The sequence below is a fragment of the Arachis ipaensis genome, chromosome B2 (assembly GCF_059453495.1).
Source record: "Arachis ipaensis isolate K30076 ecotype BB chromosome B2, ASM5945349v1, whole genome shotgun sequence".
In the NCBI taxonomy this organism is placed as follows: Eukaryota; Viridiplantae; Streptophyta; class Magnoliopsida; order Fabales; family Fabaceae; genus Arachis; species Arachis ipaensis.
Window position 1 is genome coordinate 47,965,439 of NC_142437.1, and position 23,021 is coordinate 47,988,459.

General features: G+C 38.6%; 1 non-coding gene across 1 annotated transcript; it reads left to right on the top strand.

Annotated features, from left to right (window-relative positions):
* Positions 1–19,608: 19,608 nt before the first annotated feature.
* Positions 19,609–19,716, top strand: LOC148573888 (small nucleolar RNA R71). The gene has a single exon (XR_015906652.1). It is a non-coding gene; the product is annotated as a small nucleolar RNA R71 (small nucleolar RNA).
* Positions 19,717–23,021: the final 3,305 nt, after the last annotated feature.

Genomic DNA, 23,021 nt, shown 5'->3' on the forward strand with positions numbered 1-23,021 from the left:
TCTGAAAATCATCAAAATGATTCTTGAAGCAAGAAAAAGCAGCAAAGAACAAAGCTTGCAAAAAAAAAAAAAAAAAAAAAGAGAGAGAAAAGCAAGCAGAAAAAGCCAAAAGCTCTTAAAACCAAAAGGCAAGGGCAAATAAAAAGGATCCCAAGGCTTTGAGCATCAGTGGATAGGAGGGCCTAAAGGATTAAAATCCTGGTCTAAGTGGCTAAACCAAGCTGTCCCTAACCATGTGCTTGTGGCGTGAAGGTGTCAAGTGAAAACTTGAGACTGAGCGGTTAAAGTCAAGTTCCAAAGCAAAAAGAAGAGTGTGCTTAAGAACTCTGGACACCTCTAATTGGGGACTTTAGCAAAGCTGAGTCACAATCTGAAAAGGTTCACCCAGTTATGTGTCTGTGGCATTTATGTATCCGGTAGTAATACTGGAAAACAAGGTGCTTAGGGCCACGGCCAAGACTCATAAAGAAGCTGTGTTCAAGAATCATCACACTGAACTAAGAGAATCAATAACACTATCTGAATTCTGAGTTCCTATAGATGCCAATCACTCTGAGCTTCAATGGATAAAGTGAAATGCCAAAACTGTTCAGAAGCAAAAAGCTACTAGTCCCGCTCATCTAATTAGAATCTGAGCTTCAAACAAAAACTCTGAGATATTATTGCTTCTCAACCTATTAGTCATCTATTTTATTTGTCTAGTTGCTTGAGGACAAGCAACAGTTTAAGTTTGGTGTTGTGATGAGCGGATATTTTATACGCTTTTTGAGGATAATTTCATATAGTTTAGAGTATGTTTTAGTTAGTTTTTAGTCTATTTCAAGTATTTTTTAGGAAAAATTCATATTTCTGGACTTTACTATGAGTTGTGTGTTTTTTCTGTAAATTCAGGTATTTTTCTGGCTGAAATTGAAGGAGCTGAGTAAAAATCTGATTCAGGCTGAAAAAGGACTGCTGATGCTGTTGGATTCTGACCTCCCTGCACTCAAAGTGGATTTTCTGGAGCTACAGAACTCGAAATGGCGTGCTTCCAATTGCGTTGGAAAGTAGACATCCAGGGCTTTCCAGCAATATATAATAGTCCATACTTTGCACAAGGATAGACGATGTAAACTGGCGTTCAACGCCAGTTCTCTGCCCAATTCTGGCGTTCAGCGCCAGAAAAGGATCAAAAACTGGAGTTGAACGCCCAAACTGGCATAAAAACTGGCGATCAACTTCACAAATGGCCTCTGCACGAAATCTCAGCCCCAGCACACACCAAGTGGGCCCCGGCACACCAAGTGGGCCCCAGAAGTGGATATCTGCATCATCCATCATAGTCCACTCATATTTTGTAACCCTAGGCTACTAGTTTAGTATTTAAACAACTTTTAGAGACTTATTTTGTATCTCATCACATTTCAGATCTAAACTTTGTATTCTCTGATGGCATGAGTCTCTAAACCCCATTGTTGGGGGTGAGGAGCTCTGCTGTGTCTCGATGAATTAATGCAAGTATTTCTGTTTTCCATTCAAACACGCTTGTTCCTATCTAAGATGTTCATTCGCGCTTAACTGTGATGAAGGTGATGATCTGTGACATTCATCACCTTCCTCAAACCACGAACGTGTGCCTGACAACCACCTCCGTTCTATATCCGATTGAATGAGTATCTCTTAGGTTCCTTAATCAGAATCTCCGTGGTATAAGCTAGAACTGATGGCGGCATTCATGAGAATCCGGAAAGTCTAAACCTTGTCTGTGGTATTCCGAGTAGGATTCAAGGATTGAATGACTGTGACGAGCTTCAAACTCCTGAAGGCTGGGCGTTAGTGACAGACGCAAAAGGATAGTAAATCCTATTCCAACCGGATCGAGAACCAACCGGTGATTAGCCGTGCTGTGACAGAGCGCGTGAGCGTAGTTTTCACTGGAAGGATGGAAGGTAGCCATTGACAACGGTGATCCACCAACACACAGCTTGCCATAGGAGGACGTGCGTGCGTGAATCAGAAGACAGAGGAAAGCAGAGATTCAGAAGACAAAGCATCTCCAAAACTCCAACATATTCTCCATTACTGCACAACAAGTAACTTTTAATTTATGCTCTACTGGTTACTCACAATTCAATTGATAAACATAGTTGACTTCCTGACTAAGATTTACAAGATAACCATAGATTGCTTCAAACCAACAATCTCCGTGGGATTCGACCCTTACTCACGTAAGGTATTACTTGGACGACCCAGTGCACTTGCTGGTTAGTGGTACGAGTTGTGAAAAGTGTGATTCGCAATTTGTGCTACCATGGCTCCTTAACGTAGGCTTGCCAACCTTCGAGAACGTTAGTGACACTTACCTTTGTCACTAACGTTCCAATGTACCCCTAGCTCCCACGTTAGAGTCCACGTTAACTAGGTTAACGTGGCCTTTAACATGGCTGTGCTAGCCATCTCCAACGTTAGTGACAAAGGTGAATGTCACTAACGTTGGCTCATCATCTCTCCTCCTCACGTTAGCTTCCACGTTAACTAAGTTAACGTGGGAGTTAACGTGGCTCATTGTGGCTTGTGTGGGCTCCTTCCAACGTTAGTGACAATGTTAGGTGTCACTAACGTTGGCGATCACCTTCCTTCTTCACGTTAGCTTCCACGTTAACTAGGTTAACGTGGGAGTTAACGTGGCTTATTGGGGCTTGTGTGGGTTAATCCCAACGTTAGTGACAATGTTTGGTGTCACTAACATTGTCGATCACCTACTTTCTTCACGTTAGCTTCCACGTTAACTAGGTTAACGTGAAAGTTAACGTGGCTTATTGTGACTTGGCCAACCTTAGTGACAAAGTTGAATGTCACTAACGTTAGCTTCCCCTTTACTTCTTTAACGTTAGAGGCCACGTTAACTAAGTTAACGTGGCTCTTAACGTGACCACTTATGAGCTTAGTCCAACGTTAGTGACAAAGGTAAGTGTCACTAACGTTGGCTCCATTTCCTTTCCTCCACGTTAGAGTTCACGTTAACTTAGTTAACGTGACTCTTAACGTGGGCAATGATGGCTTCGAGAGCATTATTGGCGATTACTTTTCTCATTAACTTTGCAAGTTACTCCCGTTCCACGTTAGGAGTTACGTTAATTAGATTAATGTGGCTGCTAACGTGGTTCTTCCTTGCTTCTTTTGTCCTGAAATCAAGCAATAGAGTGCATCAAAGTTCTAGTCCAAGTCATGGGAAATACAACATCCAATTTGTCATTAAATTCATGCAAAATCCTCATAAAATCATGTAAAGTGCACAATGTATGCTTGAATCAAGATGTAAGTGAATATCTACCCAAAACTAGCTTATTTTCTAAGGAAATAAATGAAACTACCCTAAAAACAGTAAAGAAAAGGTTAGTGAAACTGGCCAAAATGCCCTGGCATCACATAGCTTGATTATAGTTTTATAGTAGTAAATATTTCCATGATACCTAGTATAGGAAATAAGTTTGGTAATAACAACAAAGAATTTTCAAGAAATCCTTTTTAGGGCATTCCATTGACTAGATTTGAAAACTTGTTTTTGAACTTGCCTGAAGTATTCTTCTTTTGGAACATAGAAAAGAGCTTGAACAAAACACCTGATGAGATTTAAGCTTCAATTGTGTGGTTGCACATTTTCAACAACAAAGTTTGTTCTTGTGTGCTATACTCCTTTAAGATTATAATCTTAGATATGCTTGAATCTTTATGTCCTATATTTGATGTTTTGAATGCATTTAGTATGATTACGGCCATTTCTGAAATTGAACTCACATAACCCATCTGGCCAACCCTTATATCTACCCTTGTAAACCACTTTTGAGCCTTTTAATTCCCCTTTTATTCTAATATTAAGCACATCATTCACCCTAAGCGAAATACCACTATGTCCATGAATTGTATCTTTGATTAGCTTGGGTTGAAGAGTGTGTATTATTCAAGTGTGGGGGAAATTTGTGAGAAACATTGGTAGAAGTTACTTTGGGCTTTCATTATGAAAATATAGAAGAGATGGGTAAACATTCATGCATTCATTACTTAAAACATATGCATCTTTTTTGGATGACAAAAGAAAAAATTTTTGTGTACATACTTTGTTAACAAAAAAAAAGTAAAGAAATGACAATAAGAGTGTGAATAAAGAATGCACATGTGTGTGAATTAGAAAGGAAATGCATGAGTGAATGTGAGAAAGGGGATAAATAGGGAGTAAGTGGGTTTCTTTTGTGTACATAAGTTAATATAGGATTAGGTGGGATGCTTGAGCTAATCAAAGATCCAATTTGCTAAGTCCACTTAACCATATTAATCCTACCTTTATCCTAGCCCCATTACAACCCTCAAGAGACATCATAATATTTGCATTCATGCATCAAGTATTATTTGATTGTTAGATGACTAGCAAATCCTAGAAAATATGATTAAAGGAAAATTGAGTGATTAAGCCCTAAACACTGAGCAACTAGAGTGTATACGCATCTGGTGAGGGGTTCGATCGCTCAATTCTAGGTTCTTATCTCTTATATTGTATCTTCTTGCAAGTTGCTGTTAGTTTTTGAAATTTTCTTATCAAATCTTTGGACATTGATCATACTACTATATTTTCTTGCCTTGGCCCTAATGATCTATTTAGGATTGATTGGAATTCTCTTGTTTGTTTTTGCCAAACTCCATAGGAACCATAGTATAGACATAGACATATAGTAGTTAGTATAGTTGCATACATATAAGTAGTTGCATTGAATAAATCGCTTGCCCTTTGATCCTTCTCCTTGGATTGTGATTAGTATGAGGACATGCTATTGTTTAAGTGTGGGGGAATTGATGAATCCATGTTTGACGATATATTTTGGTTTGATTTGGGTGAATTTCATCATATAAAGTCACATTTATTCATCCAAATAGTATACTTTTGTGTTCTCTCCCTAAATTGAGCTTAATTATGAAAACATGCTATTTTGTGCTTAATTTAATCAATTTTATCCCACTTTCATCCCATTCGATACCTTGATGGTTTTGATGAGTGATTTCAGGTATAATAGCTTGGAATAGCTTGATGAGCGTGGAGGAAAACCGTGCAATAGGGAGAAAACATGAAGAAAACAAAGGAGAAAGACACACTGGGGTGTGCGTACGCACAATCTACTATGGATACGCACAAGAAGCATAATAGCATGTGTGCGTATGCATGACAATCTATGCGTACGGACAAGTAAAAGATCAGCAAGTGTGCGTACGCTCAGGTCCCAGCACATTACCTCATTAATGCAAATCGCTGAGGGCGATTTTTAGGCCTCCATAGCCCAGTTTTAGGACTTTCTGAAGCTGATTGAGTGCTATATCAAAGGGCCATCATTCCATGTGAAAGGGGGGAGAAATTAGGGTTAGTTTAGCAACATGTAGGTCATTTTCTAGAGAGAGAAGCTCTCCCTTCTCTCTAGAAATTAGGATTTTTAGTTTAATTTCTTTGTAATTTCTCTTTTTGATTCTTGTTTTCATCTAGTTTCTTTTACCTTTCTTTGTTCTATTGTCTTGATTTTCTTAGTTTATCTTCTCAATTTCTCAATTTTGTCACTTTTATGTTAATGGATACTCTTGTTATTTTTAATTTTAATTAATGCAATTTTATGTTTTTAGGTTAATTGTTGCTTCCCTTAATTGTTATCATTATTTTCTTTCTTTTGTAGTCTTAGAATTTACTTTCATTGCAATTTAATTTGATTTTATTTTCATGCACACCAAATATTTTATAAAATTTTTGGCTACATATTTGCTTAGTTTTTCATACTCTTGGTTGGGAAATTGGGTGAACTTGAGTGGTGGATGTCTATTCTATATTGTGTTGGAATTGTTAGTTGGTTTGGTTTCCACTAACTCTAAGCCTTCCATTAATAGAGTTGGCTAGGACATATGGATTGAGATCAATTATGCGCTTTTGACAAATTCTCGATGTTAGGATTGACTAATTTGGATTAATTCTACACAATTACCATATTTGTGGTCCATAACTAGGATAGGAAGCCTTAATTCTCCAATTCTTGCCAAGAGCCCTTTTTCCCATTTAATTCCCTTTTTATTGCTTTAATTGTTTTCATTTAATTCCTTGCCTGATCGTTTCATTCCTTGCTATTTACATTCCTTATCTCATGCCTTCAAACACCCATTTTCCCCCATAGCCAATAATTGATCATTTCATTACAACTCCTAGGGAAGACGACCTGGGACTTAAAACTCCCGGTTTATTTTTGTTTTGAACTGTGACATTCTTTTGAATTTAAAATTTGATTTGAGAATTAGTTGTTGGTTTGGACTATAGTTTCAATGAAGGAATTCTATTAAGAAATTCTATATCAACACTAAATTATCTTTATCAAAATTTTTTAGGATCCGCAAATTTTGGGGTGTAAATTTTCTCTTCCTAAACACTTTGCATCATTTTCTTGTTTTGATAGCTATGTTTTTGTGAATATTCGTTTAGTATTTCATCACATTGCACTTTTCTTAGTTTGCTTGTATATATCTTAGCTTGATTATAGTTTTATAGTAGTAAATATTTCCATGATACCTAGTATAGGAAATAAGTTTGGTAATAACAACAAAGAATTTTCAAGAAATCCCTTTTAGGGCGTTCCATTAACTAGATTTGAAAACTTGTTTTTGAACTTGCTTGAAGTATTCTTCATTTGGAACATAGAAAAGAGCTTGAACAAAACACCTGGTGAGATTTAAGCTTCAATTGTGTGGTTGCACATTTTCAACAACAAAGTTTGTTTTTGTCTGCTATACTCCTTTAAGATTGTAAGTTTAGATATGCTTGAATCTTTATGTCTTATATTCGATGTTTTGAATGCATTTAGTATGACTGAGGCCATTTTTGAAATTGAACTCACTTAACCCATATGGCCAACCCTTATATCTACCCTTGTAAACCACTTTTGAGCCTTTTAATTCCCCTTTTATTCTAATATTAAGCACATCATTCACCCTAAGCAAAAGACCACTATGTCCATGAATTGTATCTTTGATTAGCTTGGGTTGAAGAGTGTGTATTATTCAAGTGTGGGGGAAATTTGTGGGAAACATTGGTAGAAGTTACTTTGGGCTTTCTAATAAACCATTATTTTATGGTTTATCTTGTAATTATTTGAGTGGTTTTTATCAAGTCCTTACCCACTTATTCATATGATTTGCATGATTTTACAAATCCTTCCTAGTTTTGTTCTATGATTGAAAACTAGCTTCCTAGAAGTCTTTAATTTATGTATTTTAATTCTCCATTATACCATTCGATGCTGTGATCCGTGAGTTAAGTGTTACAGGATTTATAGGGCAGGAATGGCTTAGAGAATGGAGAGGAAGCTTGCAAAAATGGAAGGAACACAAGAAACTAAGGAGATAACCAGCGAGCATTGATGCGCACGCATGGCTCACGCGTGCACGCGATATGGAGAAAATTTGCAGCGACGCGTGCGCGTCGATGACGCATACGCGTGACACGCCAAGATGACCAACGACACGTACGCGTGACTAACGCGTACCCGTGACATGCGCGATCTGCAAAAATAACAGAAAATGCTGGGGGCGATTTTGGGCCAAGTTTTGACCCAGTTTTCAGCCCAGAAACACAGACTAGAGCCAGGGAACATACAGAGACTCAACACACATTCTCATTAGCGTAGTTTTAGTTTTAGATCCGAATCTAGAGAGAAATTACTCTTCCTCTAGGTTTTCTTTACATTCATAGTTTTATAGTTTTATGCTTTTGCCTTGGATATTGAAGAGTCATCACCTCCGTTGAAGATACTATTCTAGTTTGTTCTCTTACTCTTTTATTATTCCATATTCTTAATTCTTGTTTAGAGTTACAATTGGATTATTTTAGAATTTATTAATGCAAAGGATTACTTTTACTTTTAATTGAATCGTAGTTATTGTCTATCATGTCTTCCTTTTATTCCTTATTTAATTCTATGCAAGTAATTCTCATGTCAATAGAGTAGATTCCCAACTTGACATGGGGGTTGATTAAAAGGAGACACTTGAGTTGGAATGCTCATGTGACTAGTTAAATTGGACGTTGTTGGCTAATTCTGTATTTACTAACGCTAGACCTTCTCAAGGGAGAGGACTAGGATTTACGAATAAGAGTTAGCTCAATCACTTGACTTTCCTTTATTTAGTAAGGGTAAACTAATTGAAAATAACAACCTCTTTATACTACACTTGAGAAAATTCCAACAAGAATAGAACTTCCAATTAATCATTCCAACAGTTAAGGCCTTTTATTTAGAATAATATAAATCTCTTTTAATTTTCATTGCTTTAATTTATAATCATATGCTTGTGCCCATTGCCCAAACTCAAAATTTCTCAAAAAACTCCTGATTAATAAATTAACACCTCTTTGTCAACTCGTTGGGAGACGACCTGGGACTCATACTCCCAGTATTTTTATTCTAAATTTTGTGACAACCTTTCTAAATTGATGAGGTGGATTTTTGCTGGTTAAGAGCTATACTCGCAACGTATTTCCTATATTGATTTCTTAATCGGCCGATGAAAGAAATGAAGATTGATGGATATCGGTGCTCTCCCATGGAGGGTGGTGATGGGATGAAAAGATCACTATGTGGTTGAAAAGGAAGTGCACTAGATCTTGAGGGTTGAATATTGAAAGTAGAGGGTTGGTTCATGCAGGATATAAGATTTTGGAGTGTAGAGGTGAGACCAATGATGTTAGAGATGAGTGTATTGTTATCCAATGGAGGTTGGGGTGGATCTATGTATGGTTCATTTGGTTCATAGGGTGGTTGGTATGGTGGATGTGGGTTAGGGTCATATGGTGGTGTTTGGTGATGAGGGGCTTGTGAGTATGGTGGTCCAAAGTCATATTGAGGAGAGGGTTTATAGGCATATGGTGGTAGTTGTTGATAGTCCATTGGAGGTGGTTGTTGCCATGAGGGTTTATCAAATCCTTGTGGCTCCTCCCATTTTTTATTGTTCCAACCTTGATGCCTGTTCTCGTTGTAATTTTCTCTTCCTGCAACATAATTGTAACCAGACTCATAGCCAAAGGGGTGAGAGTTCATAGTAGTAAATAAAAATTAAAAACAAAAATAAAAATAATTTAAACTAAAAGGTTATTGAAATTTAAATTTTTGAATTTGAAAATTAAATTTTGAATTTTGAAATTTGAATTTTAAAATTTGAAATTTAAATATTGAATTTTGAAATTTGATTTTTGGAAATAAGATAAGATAAGATTTTGAAAAAGATATGTTTTTTTTTTTTGAAAAATATTTGAATTTTGAAATTTGAAATTTGAATTTTAAATTTTTAAATTTGAATTTTGAAAATCGAAATTTGAAATTTTTGAAATTTTAAATTTTAAATTTTTTGAATTTTTGAATTAAATGAGGAAAGAGAAAAATAATAAAATGACACCAAACTTAAAATTTTTATATCAAAACGAAAAAAAAACTAAGAACAACTTGAAGGTCAAGATGAACACGAAGAACAACTTGAAGATCAAGATGAACACCAGGAACAAATTTTTTGAAAAATTTTTAATAACTAAATAAAAACCAATAACCTCATAATTTACGAAAAAGCAAAAATAAAAATAAAAATAAAAACAAATAAACAGGTAAAAAGCAAATATTTACAATAACCAATAATAAGGCACACGTTTGCAATTCCCCAGCAACGGCGCCATTTTGAAAAACTAAAAATTGATGGTTTAGAAGTTATAATAAATACTCGTTGTAAGTATAGTTACTAAACCAAGCAATCAACCTTTCTTACAAAAGTTTTGGTTGTCACAAGTAACAAACCCTTTTTTTAAAATTGATAACCGAGTATTTAAACCTCGGGTCGTCTTCTCAAGGAACTGCAGGGAGGTGTTCTTATTATTGTTTATGAGTTTGTAAATTAGGGGTTTTGAAAGTAAGGAAGCAGTATGTTGAATGATAATAAGAATAAAATAAATAACTATAAAATAGACTCTTGGCAAGGTATGAAAACTGGAAGTCCTATCCTGGTTATCCTTATCAATTGTAATGAGAATTTGATTTTTCTCCCACTTTGTTAACCTCTAACTATGAAGGTAAGTTAAGTGGATGAATTAATTCTGATTCCTCAAGTCCTAGTCTTTCCTTGGGAAAAGTTAGAGTTATTGGAACCCGAATTAATTCTTGAAGAATTCCAATTTTCAATCACCAATGAGTTTGATAACTCAAGTGTCTCCAATGACTCAACCAAAGCCAAAAGGGAAAATTTCAAATTATTTATATAATAAATAAAAGAAAGCGATCATAATTCTGAAATACCTCAATTAGTACTAATAAAGATATCAAATGTAACATGAAAGAGTTCATAAATTAAATTAGAAAAATAAATAAAAGAACATTGAACGTGTGATGAAGAAGAATTAATCATAAATCTTAAAACTAAATCATAAGAGAGAGGAGAGAACCTCTCTCTCTAAAAACTACATCTAAATCCTAAAATTGTGAATATGAAAGCTTTTTTATGAATGGAAGCATTTCCCCACTTTAAAGCCTCTAATCTGTGTTTTCTGGGCCGCAAACTGGGTCAGAAACAGCCCAGAATTCGTTGGTTGCGAATTCAAACACGCTGATTTTTTGTCACTACAACGTGGCCGCGTAGAGCACACGTTCCATCGCCTAGCGTCAGGGAATCTATGGAATATTATATATCAAATCGAAGCCCCGGACGTTAGCTTTCCAACGCAACTGAAACCGCATCTTTTGGACCTCTGTAGCTCAAGTTATGACCGTTTGAGTGCAGAGAGGTCAGGTTGGAAAGCTTTAGCAGTTCCTTTAGTTTCTTATATTCCTTCCACTTTTGTATGCTTTCTTTCCATCCTCTAAGCCATTCCTGCCCTGTAATCTCTGAAAACACTTAACACACATATCAAGGCATCTAATGGAAATAAGAGAGGATTAAACATAGGGAACTTAAGGCCAAAGAAGCATGTTTTTAATCAAAGCACATAATTAGGAAGGCAAATGTAAAATCATGCAAATAGTATGAATAAGTGGGTAAAGAGTTAATAAAAATCACTCAATTGAGCACAAGATAAACCATAAAATAGTGGTTTATCAGCCGACTTCCACCACTCGTCAATTTTTGGCGCCGTTGCCGGGGAGTTGTAATTGTGTGCTAAATTATTAATTAGTGTACATAATTTTAATTTTTGCGTATTTTATTTTATTTTATTACCATGAGCTTTATGTTTCTTTCATTGAATGACGCGTTCACTGCCTGATCCGAGCTTAGCCGCATTTGATCCTGAAATTGAAAGAATTTTTTCACGTATTAGGTGAGCTCGGCATAGGTTAGCCTCTGAGGGTGGTGAAGTGATTGTTATCGATTCACCAGTCTCATCTGAGGGCAAATCTGAACCGTCATCTGAGGAAGAAACAAGCTCCTCTACTACTAATTCAGTTGATTTATGTGCAGGTAACATGGCAGCACCTAGGAGGATTACTCTCCAGGAAGCTGGAGCCCCAGATTTTACACTGCAACCATATCAAGTGCGTCATCCAAATATGGCTGCAGATTTTGAACTGAAGACTGCACTAATCAACCTGATGCCCAAGTTTCATGGCTTACCTGCTCAGGAGCCTATCAAGCACCTAAGGGATTTTCAGACAGCCTGTTCTACTGTTAGGCATCATGGTGCAGATGAAAGTTCTATTTTGCTGATCGCCTTCCCGTTTTCTCTTGAGGGAAAGGCGAGGTAGTGGTACTACACTCAACCTGAAGCAACTGTTACAAACTGGGATACGCTCAGGAGAGAATTCCTGGAAAAATAATTTCCAGCTGAAGTTCCAGATAGACTAAGGAAGGAAATCTCCTGCATTGTTTAGGGTGAATCGGAGACTCTTTATGAGTACTGGGAGCGCTTCAAGAACCTTCTGGAGGCATGCCCCCACCACATGATTGACAAGTTGGTGTTGATCAGCTACTTCACTCAAGGCATGAAGCCTCGGGATAAAACTACATTGGATGGTGCTAGTAATGGTTCTCTGAAAAAGTACAAGACCGCAGATGAAGCATGGCAACTGATCAGCGACTTAGCTGAGTCCACTCGGAATCACAAGCACAGGAACAGCCACTCAAAGGCTGTTGCAGAGGTTTCCTCTAGCAGTGAGACTACTGTCGTCACACAAGCTATATGTGAAATGACCAACCTACTGAAGCAGATGCAATTGAATCAATAACAAACTCAGCCTCCCCCACCACAACAAAGCCAACAGTTGGTCCCCCAAAGGGTATGCGGAATTTGTGCTGATTATAGTCATTACACTGATGAGTGCCCGCAGCTCCAACAAGAAGACAACACTGTGGCAGCTACTCATAACTTCTATGACCGCCCGAATCAAGGATACAATCAACAAGGCGGCAACTATAACCAAGGTGGGAACTATAACCAAGGGTGGCAGAACAACTCCAACCAGGGTTGGAGAGATAATTCTAACCATGGCTGGAGGGACAACTATAACAGAGGAGGCAGAAACAACAATGGAAATCAGAGGTGGAACAACAACAACAGACAGTAGAATCAGAACCAGCCTTACAGAGCACCTCACCTAAGGCAGTCCCAAGGACCCCAGCACAACCAACAACAAGCCCCTCAGATCACTTACCCTCCTTCCTCATCAAATGACGAGATGCTTCATTCTCTTGCACAAGGACAACAAGACATGCAGACTACACTGAACTCTACTCTAAATGGTCTGAATGCCACCTTACAAGCTCTTGTCTCCCAGATAGATTCATTACCTACTCCCACCAACCAGCCTTCAAGCGCCAGTGGAATTCCTTCTCAACCCTTGCCTAATCCCAAAGGTGGCATCAATGCCATCACTTTGAGGTCCAGAACCACACTGCAAGAGAGGAACCAGGAGGAGCCAAACCCACAAGAACACGCCCCAGTTGAAGACTTAGTTGAAGTGGAAGATGCTGAAGAGGAAGAGAAAGTACAAGACATGGTTGAAGAAGAAGTAGTTCAGCCAAGTAATGGAGCACCAAAGGACACAAAAGCTGCAAGTGACTGGTGCGCAAAAATCGTGACGGTTCCATTCCTTGGTATCGGCGCTAAAAACTCAATACGCACGTTCATAATCTTAGTTCTTTGTCACAACTTTGCACAACTAACCAGCAAGTGCACTGGGTCGTCCAAGTAATAAACCTTACGTGAGTAAGGGTCGATCCCACGGAGATTGTCGGCTTGAAGCAAGCTATGGTCACCTTGTAAATCTCAGTCAGGCGGATTCAAATGATTATGGAGATTTAATAATTAAAAGATAAATAAAACGTAAATTAAACATAGAGATACTTATGTAATTCATTGGTGAGAATTTCAGATAAGTGTATGAAGATGCTTGTTCCTCCTGAACCTCTGCTTTCCTATTGTCTTCATCCAATCATTCATACTCCTTTCTATGGCAAGCTGTATGTTAGGCATCACTGTTGTCAATGGCTACATCTTGTCCTCTCAGTGAAAATGGTCCAATGCGCTGTCATTGCATGACTAATCATCTGTCGGTTCTCGATCATACTGGAATAGGATCCATTGATCCTTTTGCGTCTGTCACTACACCCAGCACTCGTGAGTTTGAAGCTCGTCGCAGCCATCCCTTCCCAGAGCCTACCCGGAATACCACAGACAAGGTCTAGACTTTCTAGATCTCAAGAATGGCCGTCCATGGATTCTAACTTATACCACGAAGATTCTGATTAAGGAATCCCAGAGATACTCATTCAATCTAAGGTAGAATGGAAGTGGTTGTCAGGCACGCGTTGATAGGTTAGGAATGATGATGAATGTCACGATCATCACATTCATATTGAGGTGCGAATGAATATCTTAGAATCGGAATAAGCTTGAATTGAATAGAAAAACAATAGTACATTGTATTAATTACTGAGGAACAGCAGAGCTCCACACCTTAATCTATGGTGTGTAGAAACTCTACCGTTAAAAATACATAAGAACAAGGTCCAGGCATGGCCGAATGGCCAGCCCCCTGAACATGATCAAAGGATCAAAAGACAATCCAAAGATATCCAAAGATGTAAATACAATAGTAAAAAGTCCTATTTATACTAAACTAGTTACTAGGGTTTACAGAAATGAGTAATTGATGCAGAAATCTACTTCCGGGGCCCACTTGGTGTGTGCTTGGGCTGAGAATTGAGCTTTACACGTGTAGAGGCTTCTCTTGGAGTTGAACACCAGTTTGTAACCTGTTTCTGGCATTTAACTCCACTTTGCAACCTGTTTCTGGCGTTTAACTCCAGAATGCAGCATGGAACTGGCGTTGAACGGCAGTTTGCGTCATCTAAACTCAGGCAAAGTATAGACTATTATATATTGCTGGAAAGGCCTGGATGTCTACTTTCCAACGCAATTGAGAGCGCACCATTTGGAGTTCTTTAGCTCCAAAAAATCCACTTTGAGTGCAGGGTGGTCAGAATCCAACAGCATCTGCAGTCCTTCTTTAACCTCTGAATCTAATTTTTGCTCAAGTCTCTCAATTTCTGCCAGAAATTACCTGAAATCACAGAAAAACTCACAAACTCATAGTAAAGTCCAGAAATATGATTTTTATTGAAAAACTAATAAAAATATACTAAAAACTAACTAAATCATACTAAAAACTATGTAAAAATAATGCCAAAAAGCGTATAAATTATCCGCTCATCACAACACCAAACTTAAATTGTTGCTTGTCCCCAAGCAACTGAAAATCAAATAGGATAAAAAGAAGAGAATATACTATGAATTCCAAAATATCAATGAAACTTATCTCCAATCAGATGAGCGGGACTTGTAGCTTTTTGCCTCTTGAATAGTTTTGGTATCTCACTTTATCCATTGAAGTTTAGAATGATTGGCATCTATAGGAACTCAGAGTTCAAATAGTGTTATTGATTCTCCTAGTTCAGTATGTTGATTCTTGAACACAGCTACTTTATGAATCTTGGCCATGGCCCTAAGCACTTTGTTTTCAGATTGTGACTCAGCTTTGCTAAAGTCCCCAATTAGAGGTGTCCAGGGTTCTTAAGCACACTCTTTTTTTTTTTTTGCTTAGGACCTTGACTTTAACTGCTCAGTCTCAAATTTTCATTTGACACCTTCACGCCACAAGCACATGGTTAGGGACAGCTTGGTTTAGCCGCTTAGGCCAGGATTTTATTCCTTTAGGCCCTCCTATCCACTGATGCTCAAAGCCTTGGATCCTTTTTATTACCCTTGCCTTTTGGTTTTAAGGGCTATTTGCTTTTTGCTCTTGCCTTTTGGTTTTAAGAGCTTTCGGTTTTTTCTGCTTGCTTTTTCTTTCTCTTTCTCTTTTTTTTGCCATTTTTCTTTTTTCTTTTTTCGCAAGCTTTTGTATATTCACTGCTTTTTCTTGCTTCAAGAATCATTTTTATGATTTTTCAGATCATCAAATAACATTTCTCCTTTTTCCTCATTCTTTCAAGAGCCAACATATTTAACATTCATAAACAACAATTTCAAAAGACATATGCACTGTTCAAGTATTCATTCAGAAAACAAAAAGTATTGTCACCACATCAAAATAACTAAACTAGTTTCAAGGATGAATTTGAAACCATGTACTTCTTGTTCTTTTGTAATTAAAGCATTTTTCATTTAAGAAAGGTGATGGATTCATAGGACATTCATAACTTTAAGGCATAGACACTTAGACACTAGTGATCATATAGTAAAGACACAAACATAAATAAAACATAAAGCTCAAAAAATCGAAAAACAGTAAAATAAATAGACAAGGAGATTAAGGAATGAGTCCACCTTAGTGAGGGTGGCGTCTTCCTCTTCTTGAAGAACCAATGGTGCTTTTGAGCTCCTCTATGTCTCTTCCTTGCCTTTGTTGCTCCTCCCTCATAGCTCTTTGATCTTCTCTAATTTCATGGAGGATGATAGAGTGCTCTTGGTGCTCCATCCTTAGTTGTCCCATGTTGGAGCTTAATTCTCCTAGGGAAGTGTTGATTTGCTCCTAATAGTTTGGTGGAGGAAAGTGCATCCCCTGAGGCATCTCAGGGATTTCATGGTGAAGAATTTCCTCATGCTCATGTTGAGGTCCATGATCTCTTATTTGCTCCATCCTTTTCTTAGTGATGGGCTTGTCCTCTTCAATGAGGATGTCTCCCTCTATGTCAATTCCAGCCGAATTGCAGAGGTGGTATATGAGGTGAGGAAAGGCTAACCTTGCCCAAGTAGAGGACTTGTCAGCCACCTTGTAAAGTTCTTGAGGTATAATCTCATGAACTTCCACCTCATCTCCAATCATGATGCTTTAGATCATGATGGCCCGATCTATAGTAACTTCAGACCGGTTACTAGTAGGAATGATTGAGCGTTGAATGAACTCTAGCCATCTCCTAGCCACTGTTTTGAGGTCATGGTTCTTAGTTGAACCGGCTTGCCTCTTGAGTCAATTTTCTATTGAGCTCCTTCCTCACATATGTCTATGAGTACTTGGTACAACCTTTGATCAAAGTTGACCCTTCTTGTGTAGGGGCGTGCGTTCTCTTCCATCATTGGCAAGTTGAACGCCAGCCTTATATTTTCCAGACTGAAATCTAAGTATTTCCCCCGAACCATGGTAAGCCAATGCTTTGGATTCAGGTTCACACTTTGATCATGGTTCCTAGTGATCCATGCGTTTGCATAGAACTCTTGAACCATTAGGATCCCGACTTGTTGAATGGGGTTGGTGAGAACTTCCCAACCTCTTCTTTGGATCTCAAGTCGGATCTCTAGATACTCATTCTTTTTGAGCTTGAAAGGAACCTCAGGGATCACTTTCTTCTTGGCCACAACTTCATAGAAGTGGTCTTGATGGACCTTTGAGATGAATCTCTCCATCTCCCATGACTCAGAGGTGGAAGCAATTGCCTTCCCTTTCCTCTTTCTAGAGGTTTCTCTGGCCTTAGGTGCCATAAATGGTTATGGAAAAACAAAAAGCTATGCTTTTACCACACCAAACTTAAAATGTTTGCTCGTCCCCGAGCAAAAGAAGAAAGAAAGTAGTAGAAGAAGAAGAAAATGGAGGAGATGGGGGAAGAAGATGTATTTGGCCAAGGAGAAGAAGAGAGGGTTGTGTTGTGTGAAAATGAAGAAGGAGTGAGGGGTTTATATAGGGGCGAGGGGGGGTGTAGGGTTCGGCCATTAGGGTTGGGTTTATGAGGGAAATTAGTTTGAATTTTGAAGGTAGGTGGGGTTTATGGGGAAGAGAGGATGGATGTGAGTGGTAAAGAGGTGATGGGAAAGAGTGATTGAGGTGATTGGTGAAGGGTATTTGGGGAAGAGAGTTAAGAAAAGGTGTGAAGAAGAGAGAAGAAAATGTGGGGATCCTGTGGGGTCCACAGATCCTGAGGGGATCCTGTGTGGTCCACAGATCAAGTAGGGTCAAGGACTTAACATCCCTACTCCAATTAGGCATGTAAAACGCCCTTGCTGTGCAATCCTGGCATTTAACGCCAGATTGCTGCTTGTTTCTGGAGTTAAACGCCCAAATATAGCCTGTTTCTGGCGTTTAACGCCAGGCAGATGTTTGTTTCTGGCGTTAAACGCCAGCTTGGTGCCTGTTTCTAGTGTTAAACGCCCGACAGATGCTTGTTTCTGGCGTTTAAACGCCAGACTGCTCTCCTCCAGGGTGTGCTATTTTCAATGCTGTTTTTCATTCTGTTTTTGATTTTTCAGTAGTTTTTGTGACTTCGCATGATCATCAACCTAATAAAACACAAAATAACAAAAAGAAAATAAATTAGATATGATTAAATAACATTGGGTTGCCTCCCAACAAGCGCTTCTTTAATGTCAATAGCTTGACAGTGAGCTCTCATGGAGCCTCACAGATGTTCAGAGCATTGTTGGGACCTCCCAACACCAAACTTAGAGTTTGAATGTGGGGGTTCAACACCAAACTTAGAGTTTGGTTGTGGGCTCCCAACACCAAACTTAGAGTTTGACTGTGGGGGCTTTGGTTGACTATACGGTGAGAGAAGCTTTTCATGCTTCCTCTCCATGGTTACAGAAGGAGATCCTTGAGTCTTAAACACAAGGTTGTCCTCATTCAGTTGAAGGACCAATTCTCCGCTGTCCACATCAATCACAGCTCTTGCTGTGGCTAGGAAGGGTCTTCCAAGGATGATGGATTCATTCTCTTCCTTCCCAGTGTCTAGGATTATGAAATCAGCAGGGATGTAAAGGCCTTCAACCTTTACTAGCACATCCTCTACTTGTCCATAAGCCTATTTTCTTGAGTTATCTGCCATCTCTAATGAGATTCTGACAGCTTGCACCTCAAAGATCCCATGTTTCTCCATTACAGAGAGTGGCATTAAGTTTATTCCTAACCCCAGGTCACACAGAGCCTTTTCAAAGGTCATGGTGCCTATAGTACAGGGTATTAAGAATTTGCCAGGATCCTATTTCTTTTGAGGCAATTTCTACCTATCCAATGCATTTAGTTCATTGGTGAGCAAGGGAGGTTCATCTTCCCAAGTTTCATTACTAAATAATTTGGCATTCAGCTTCATGATTGCACCAAGGTATTTAGCAACTTGCTCTTCAGTAATGTCTTCATCCTCTTCAGAGGAAGAATACTCATCAGAGCTCATGAAGGGCAGAAGGAGGTTCAATGCAATCTCTATGGTCTCTAGATGAGCCTCAGATTCCTTTGGTTCCTCAAAGGGATACTCCTTATTGGTCACTGAACGTCCCAGGAGGTCTTCCTCACTAGGATTCACGTCCTCCTCTTCCTCTTTGGGTTCGGCCATGATGGTTAAATCAATGACCTTGCACTCTCTCTTTGGATTTTCTTCTGTATTACTTAGGAGAGTACTAGGAGGAGTTTCAGTGACTCTTTTACTCAGCTGGCCCACTTGTGCCTCCAAATTTCTAATGGAGGACCTTGTTTCATTCATGAAACTTACAGTGGCCTTAGATAGATCAGAGACTATATTTGCTAAGCTAGATGGATTCTGCTCAGAATTCTCTGTCTGTTGCTGAGTGAATGATGGAAAAGGCTTGCTGTTGCTAAACTTGTGTCTTCCACCATTATTAAAGCCTTGTTGAGGCTTTTGTTGATCCTTCCATGAGAAATGTGGATCATTTCTCCATAAGGGATTATAGGTGTTTCCATAGGGTTCACCCATGTAATTCACCTCTGCTATTGCAGGGTTCACAGGATCATAAGCTTCTTCTTCAGAAGATGCCTCTTTAGTACTGTTGGATGATTCCTTCAACCCATTCAGACTCTGAGAGATCATAATGACTTGCTGAGTCAATATTTTATTCTGAGCCAATATGGCATTCGGAGTATCAATTTCAAGAACTCCTTTCCTCTGAGGCGTCCCATTACTCACAAGAATCCTTTCAGAAGTGTACATGAACTGGTTATTTGCAACCATGTCAATGAGTTGTTGAGCTTCTGTAGGCGTTTTCTTTAGGTGAATGGATCCACCTGCAGAATGGTCCAATGACATCTTTGATAATTCAGACGGACCATCATAGAATATATCCAGGATGGTCCATTCTGAAAGCATGTCAGAAGGACACTTTTTGGTCAGTTCCTTGTATCTCTCCCAAGCTTCATAGAGGGATTCACCTTCCTTTTGTCTGAAGGTTTGAACATCCACTCTAAGCTTACTAAGCTTTTGAGGAGGAAAGAACTTGGCTAAGAAAGCCGTGACCAGCTTATCCCAAGATTTCAGGCTGTCTTTAGGTTGAGAGTCCAACCATATTCTAGCTCTGTCTCTTACAGCAAATGGGAAAAGCATAAGCCTGTAGACCTCGGGATCAACCCCATTGGTCTTAACAGTATCACAGTGGTGTGCGAAATCGTGATCATTCCATTCCTTGGTAACTGCGCTAAAAACTAAATACGCACGTTCATGATCTTATATCTGTTTCACAACTTCGTACAACTAACCAGCAAGTGCACTGGGTTGTCCAAGTAATAAACCTTACGTGAGTAAGGATCGATCCCACGGAGATTGTCGGCTTGAAGCAAGCTATGGTCACCTTGTAAATCTCAGTCAGGCAGATTAAATTGTATTAAGAAATTATAGTGGATGAAAATAAATAAAATATAAAATAGGATAGTGGTACTTATGTAATTCATTGGTGAGAATTTCAGATAAGCGTATAGAGATGCTTTCGTTCTTCTGATCTCTGCTTTCCTGCTGTCTTCATCCAATCAATCCTACTCCTTTCCATGGCAAGCTTTATGTAGGGCATCACCGTTGTCAATGGCTACATCCCATCTTCCTGTGAAAATGGTCCAACGTGCTATCACTGCATGGCTAATCATCTGTCGGTTCTCGATCATACTGGAATAGGATTTACTATCCTTTTGCGTCTGTCACTACGCCCAGCACTCGCGAGTTTGAAGCTCGTCACAGCCATCCTTTCCTAGATCCTACTCGGAATACCACAGACAAGGTTTAGACTTTCCGGATCTCAGGAATGGCCATCCATGGGTTCTAACTTATACCACGAAGACACTAATATCTCGGACTCGGTCCCCTGTATTAGATATCCAAGAGATATCCATTCAATCTAAGGTAGAACGGAAGTGGTTGTCAAGCACGCGTTCATAAGTTGAGAATGATGATGACTGTCACGATCATCACATCCATCATATTGAAGTGCGAATGAATATGTTAGAAGCGGAATAAGTTGAATTGAATAGAAAAACAGTAGTACTTTGCATTAATCTTTGAGGAACAGCAGAGCTCCACACCTTAATCTATGGTGTGTAGAAACTCTACCGTTGAAAAATACATAAGTGAAAGGTTCAGGCATGGCCGAATGGCCAGCCCCCATGATCTAAGAACTAAACGTCCCAAGATGATCCGAAGATGATCTAAAGATGTAAATACAATAGTAAAAAGTCTTATTTATACTAAACTAGTTACTAGGGTTTACAGAAGTAAGTAATTGATGCATAAATCTACTTCCGAGGCCCACTTGGTGTGTGCTTGGGCTGAGCTTGAAGTTTACACGTGCAAAAACTTCTTTTGGAGTTGAACGCCAAGTTGTAACGTGTTTTTGGCGTTCAACTCTGGTTTGTGACATGTTTCTGGCGTTTAACTCCAGACTACAGCGTAGAACTGGAGTTCAACGCCCTTTTGCGTCCTCTACACTTGAGCAAAGTATGAACTATTATATATTGCTGGAAAGCCCTGGATGTCTACTTTCCAAAGCCGTTGAGATCGCGCCATTTGGAATTCTGTAGCTCCTACAGGGAGGTCAGAATCCAACAGCATCAGTAGTCCTTCTTCAACCTCTGAATCTGATTTTTGCTCAAGTCCCTCAATTTCAGCCAGAAAATACCTGAAATTACAGAAAAACACACAAACTCATAGTAAAGTCCAAAAATGTGAATTTAACATAAAAACTAATAAAAACATCCCTAAAAGTAACTAGATCCTACTAAAAACATACTAAAAATAATGCCAAAAAGCGTATAAATTATCCGCTCATCACAACACCAAACTTATGTTGTTGCTTGTCCCCAAGCAACTGAAAATCAAATAGGATAAAAAGAAGAGAATATACTATAAATTCTAAACTATCAATGAAACATAGCTCCAATCAGATGAGCGGGACTTGTAGCTTTTTGCCTCTTGAATAGTTTTGGCATCTCACTTTATCTATTGAGGTTTAGAATGATTGGCATCTTTAGGAACTCAAAGTTCAGATAGTGTTATTGATTCTCCTAGTTCAGTATGTTGATTCTTGAACACAACTACTTTATGAGTCTTGGCCGTGGCCCTAAGCACTTTGTTTTCCAGTATTACCACCGGATACATAAATGCCACAGACACATAACTGGGTGAACCTTTTTAGATTGTGACTCAGCTTTGCTAAAGTCTCCAATTACAGGTGTCCAGGGTTCTTAAGCACACTCTTCTTTTTCTTTGGACCTTGACTTTAACCGCTCAGTCTCAAGTTTTGACTTGACACCTTCACGCCACAAGCACATGGTTAGGGACAGCTTGGTTTAGCCGCTTAGGCCAGGATTTTATTCCTTTAGGCCCTCCTATCCACTGATGTTCAAAGCCTTGGGATCCTTTTTATTACCCTTGCCTTTTGGTTTTAAGGGCTATTGGCTTTTTGCTCTTGCCTTTTGGTTTTAAGAGCTTTTGTATTCACTTCTTTTTCTTGCTTCAAGAATCATTTTTATGATTTTTCAGATTATCAAATAACATATCTCCTGTTCATCATTCTTTCAAGAGCCAACATATTTAACATTCTAAAACACCAACTTCAAAAGACATATGCACTGTTCAAGCATTCATTCAGAAAATAAAAAGTATTGTCTCCACATCAATATAATTAAACTAAGTTCAAGGATGAATTCGAAACCATATACTTCTTGTTCTTTTGTTTTTGAAACATTTTTCATTTAAGAGAGGTGATGGATTCATATTCACTACTTTAAGGCATAGACACTAATGATCATGTAATAAAGACACAAACATAGATAAACATTTAACATAAGTAAACGAAAAATAGAAATTTTGAGAACAAGGAATGAGTCCACCTTAGTGATGGTGGCGTTTTCTTCTTGAGGTACCAATGATGTCCTTGAGCTCTTCTATGTCTCTTCCTTGTCTTTGTTGCTCCTCCCTCACAACTCTTTGATCTTCTCTAATTTCATGGAGGATGATTGAGTGCTCTTGATGTTCCACCCTTAATTGTCCCATATTGGAACTCAGTTCTCCTAGGGAGGTATTGATTTGCTCCCAAAAGTTCTGTGGAGGAAAGTGCATCCCTTGAGGCATCTCAGGGATTTCTTGGTGATGAGCTTCTTCATGCGTCTCTTGAGATCCATGAATAGGATCTCTTGTTTGCTCCATCCTTTTCTTAGTGATGGGCTTGTCCTCATCAATGAGGATATCTCCCTCTATGTCAATCCCAGCCGAATTGCATAGATGGCAAATGA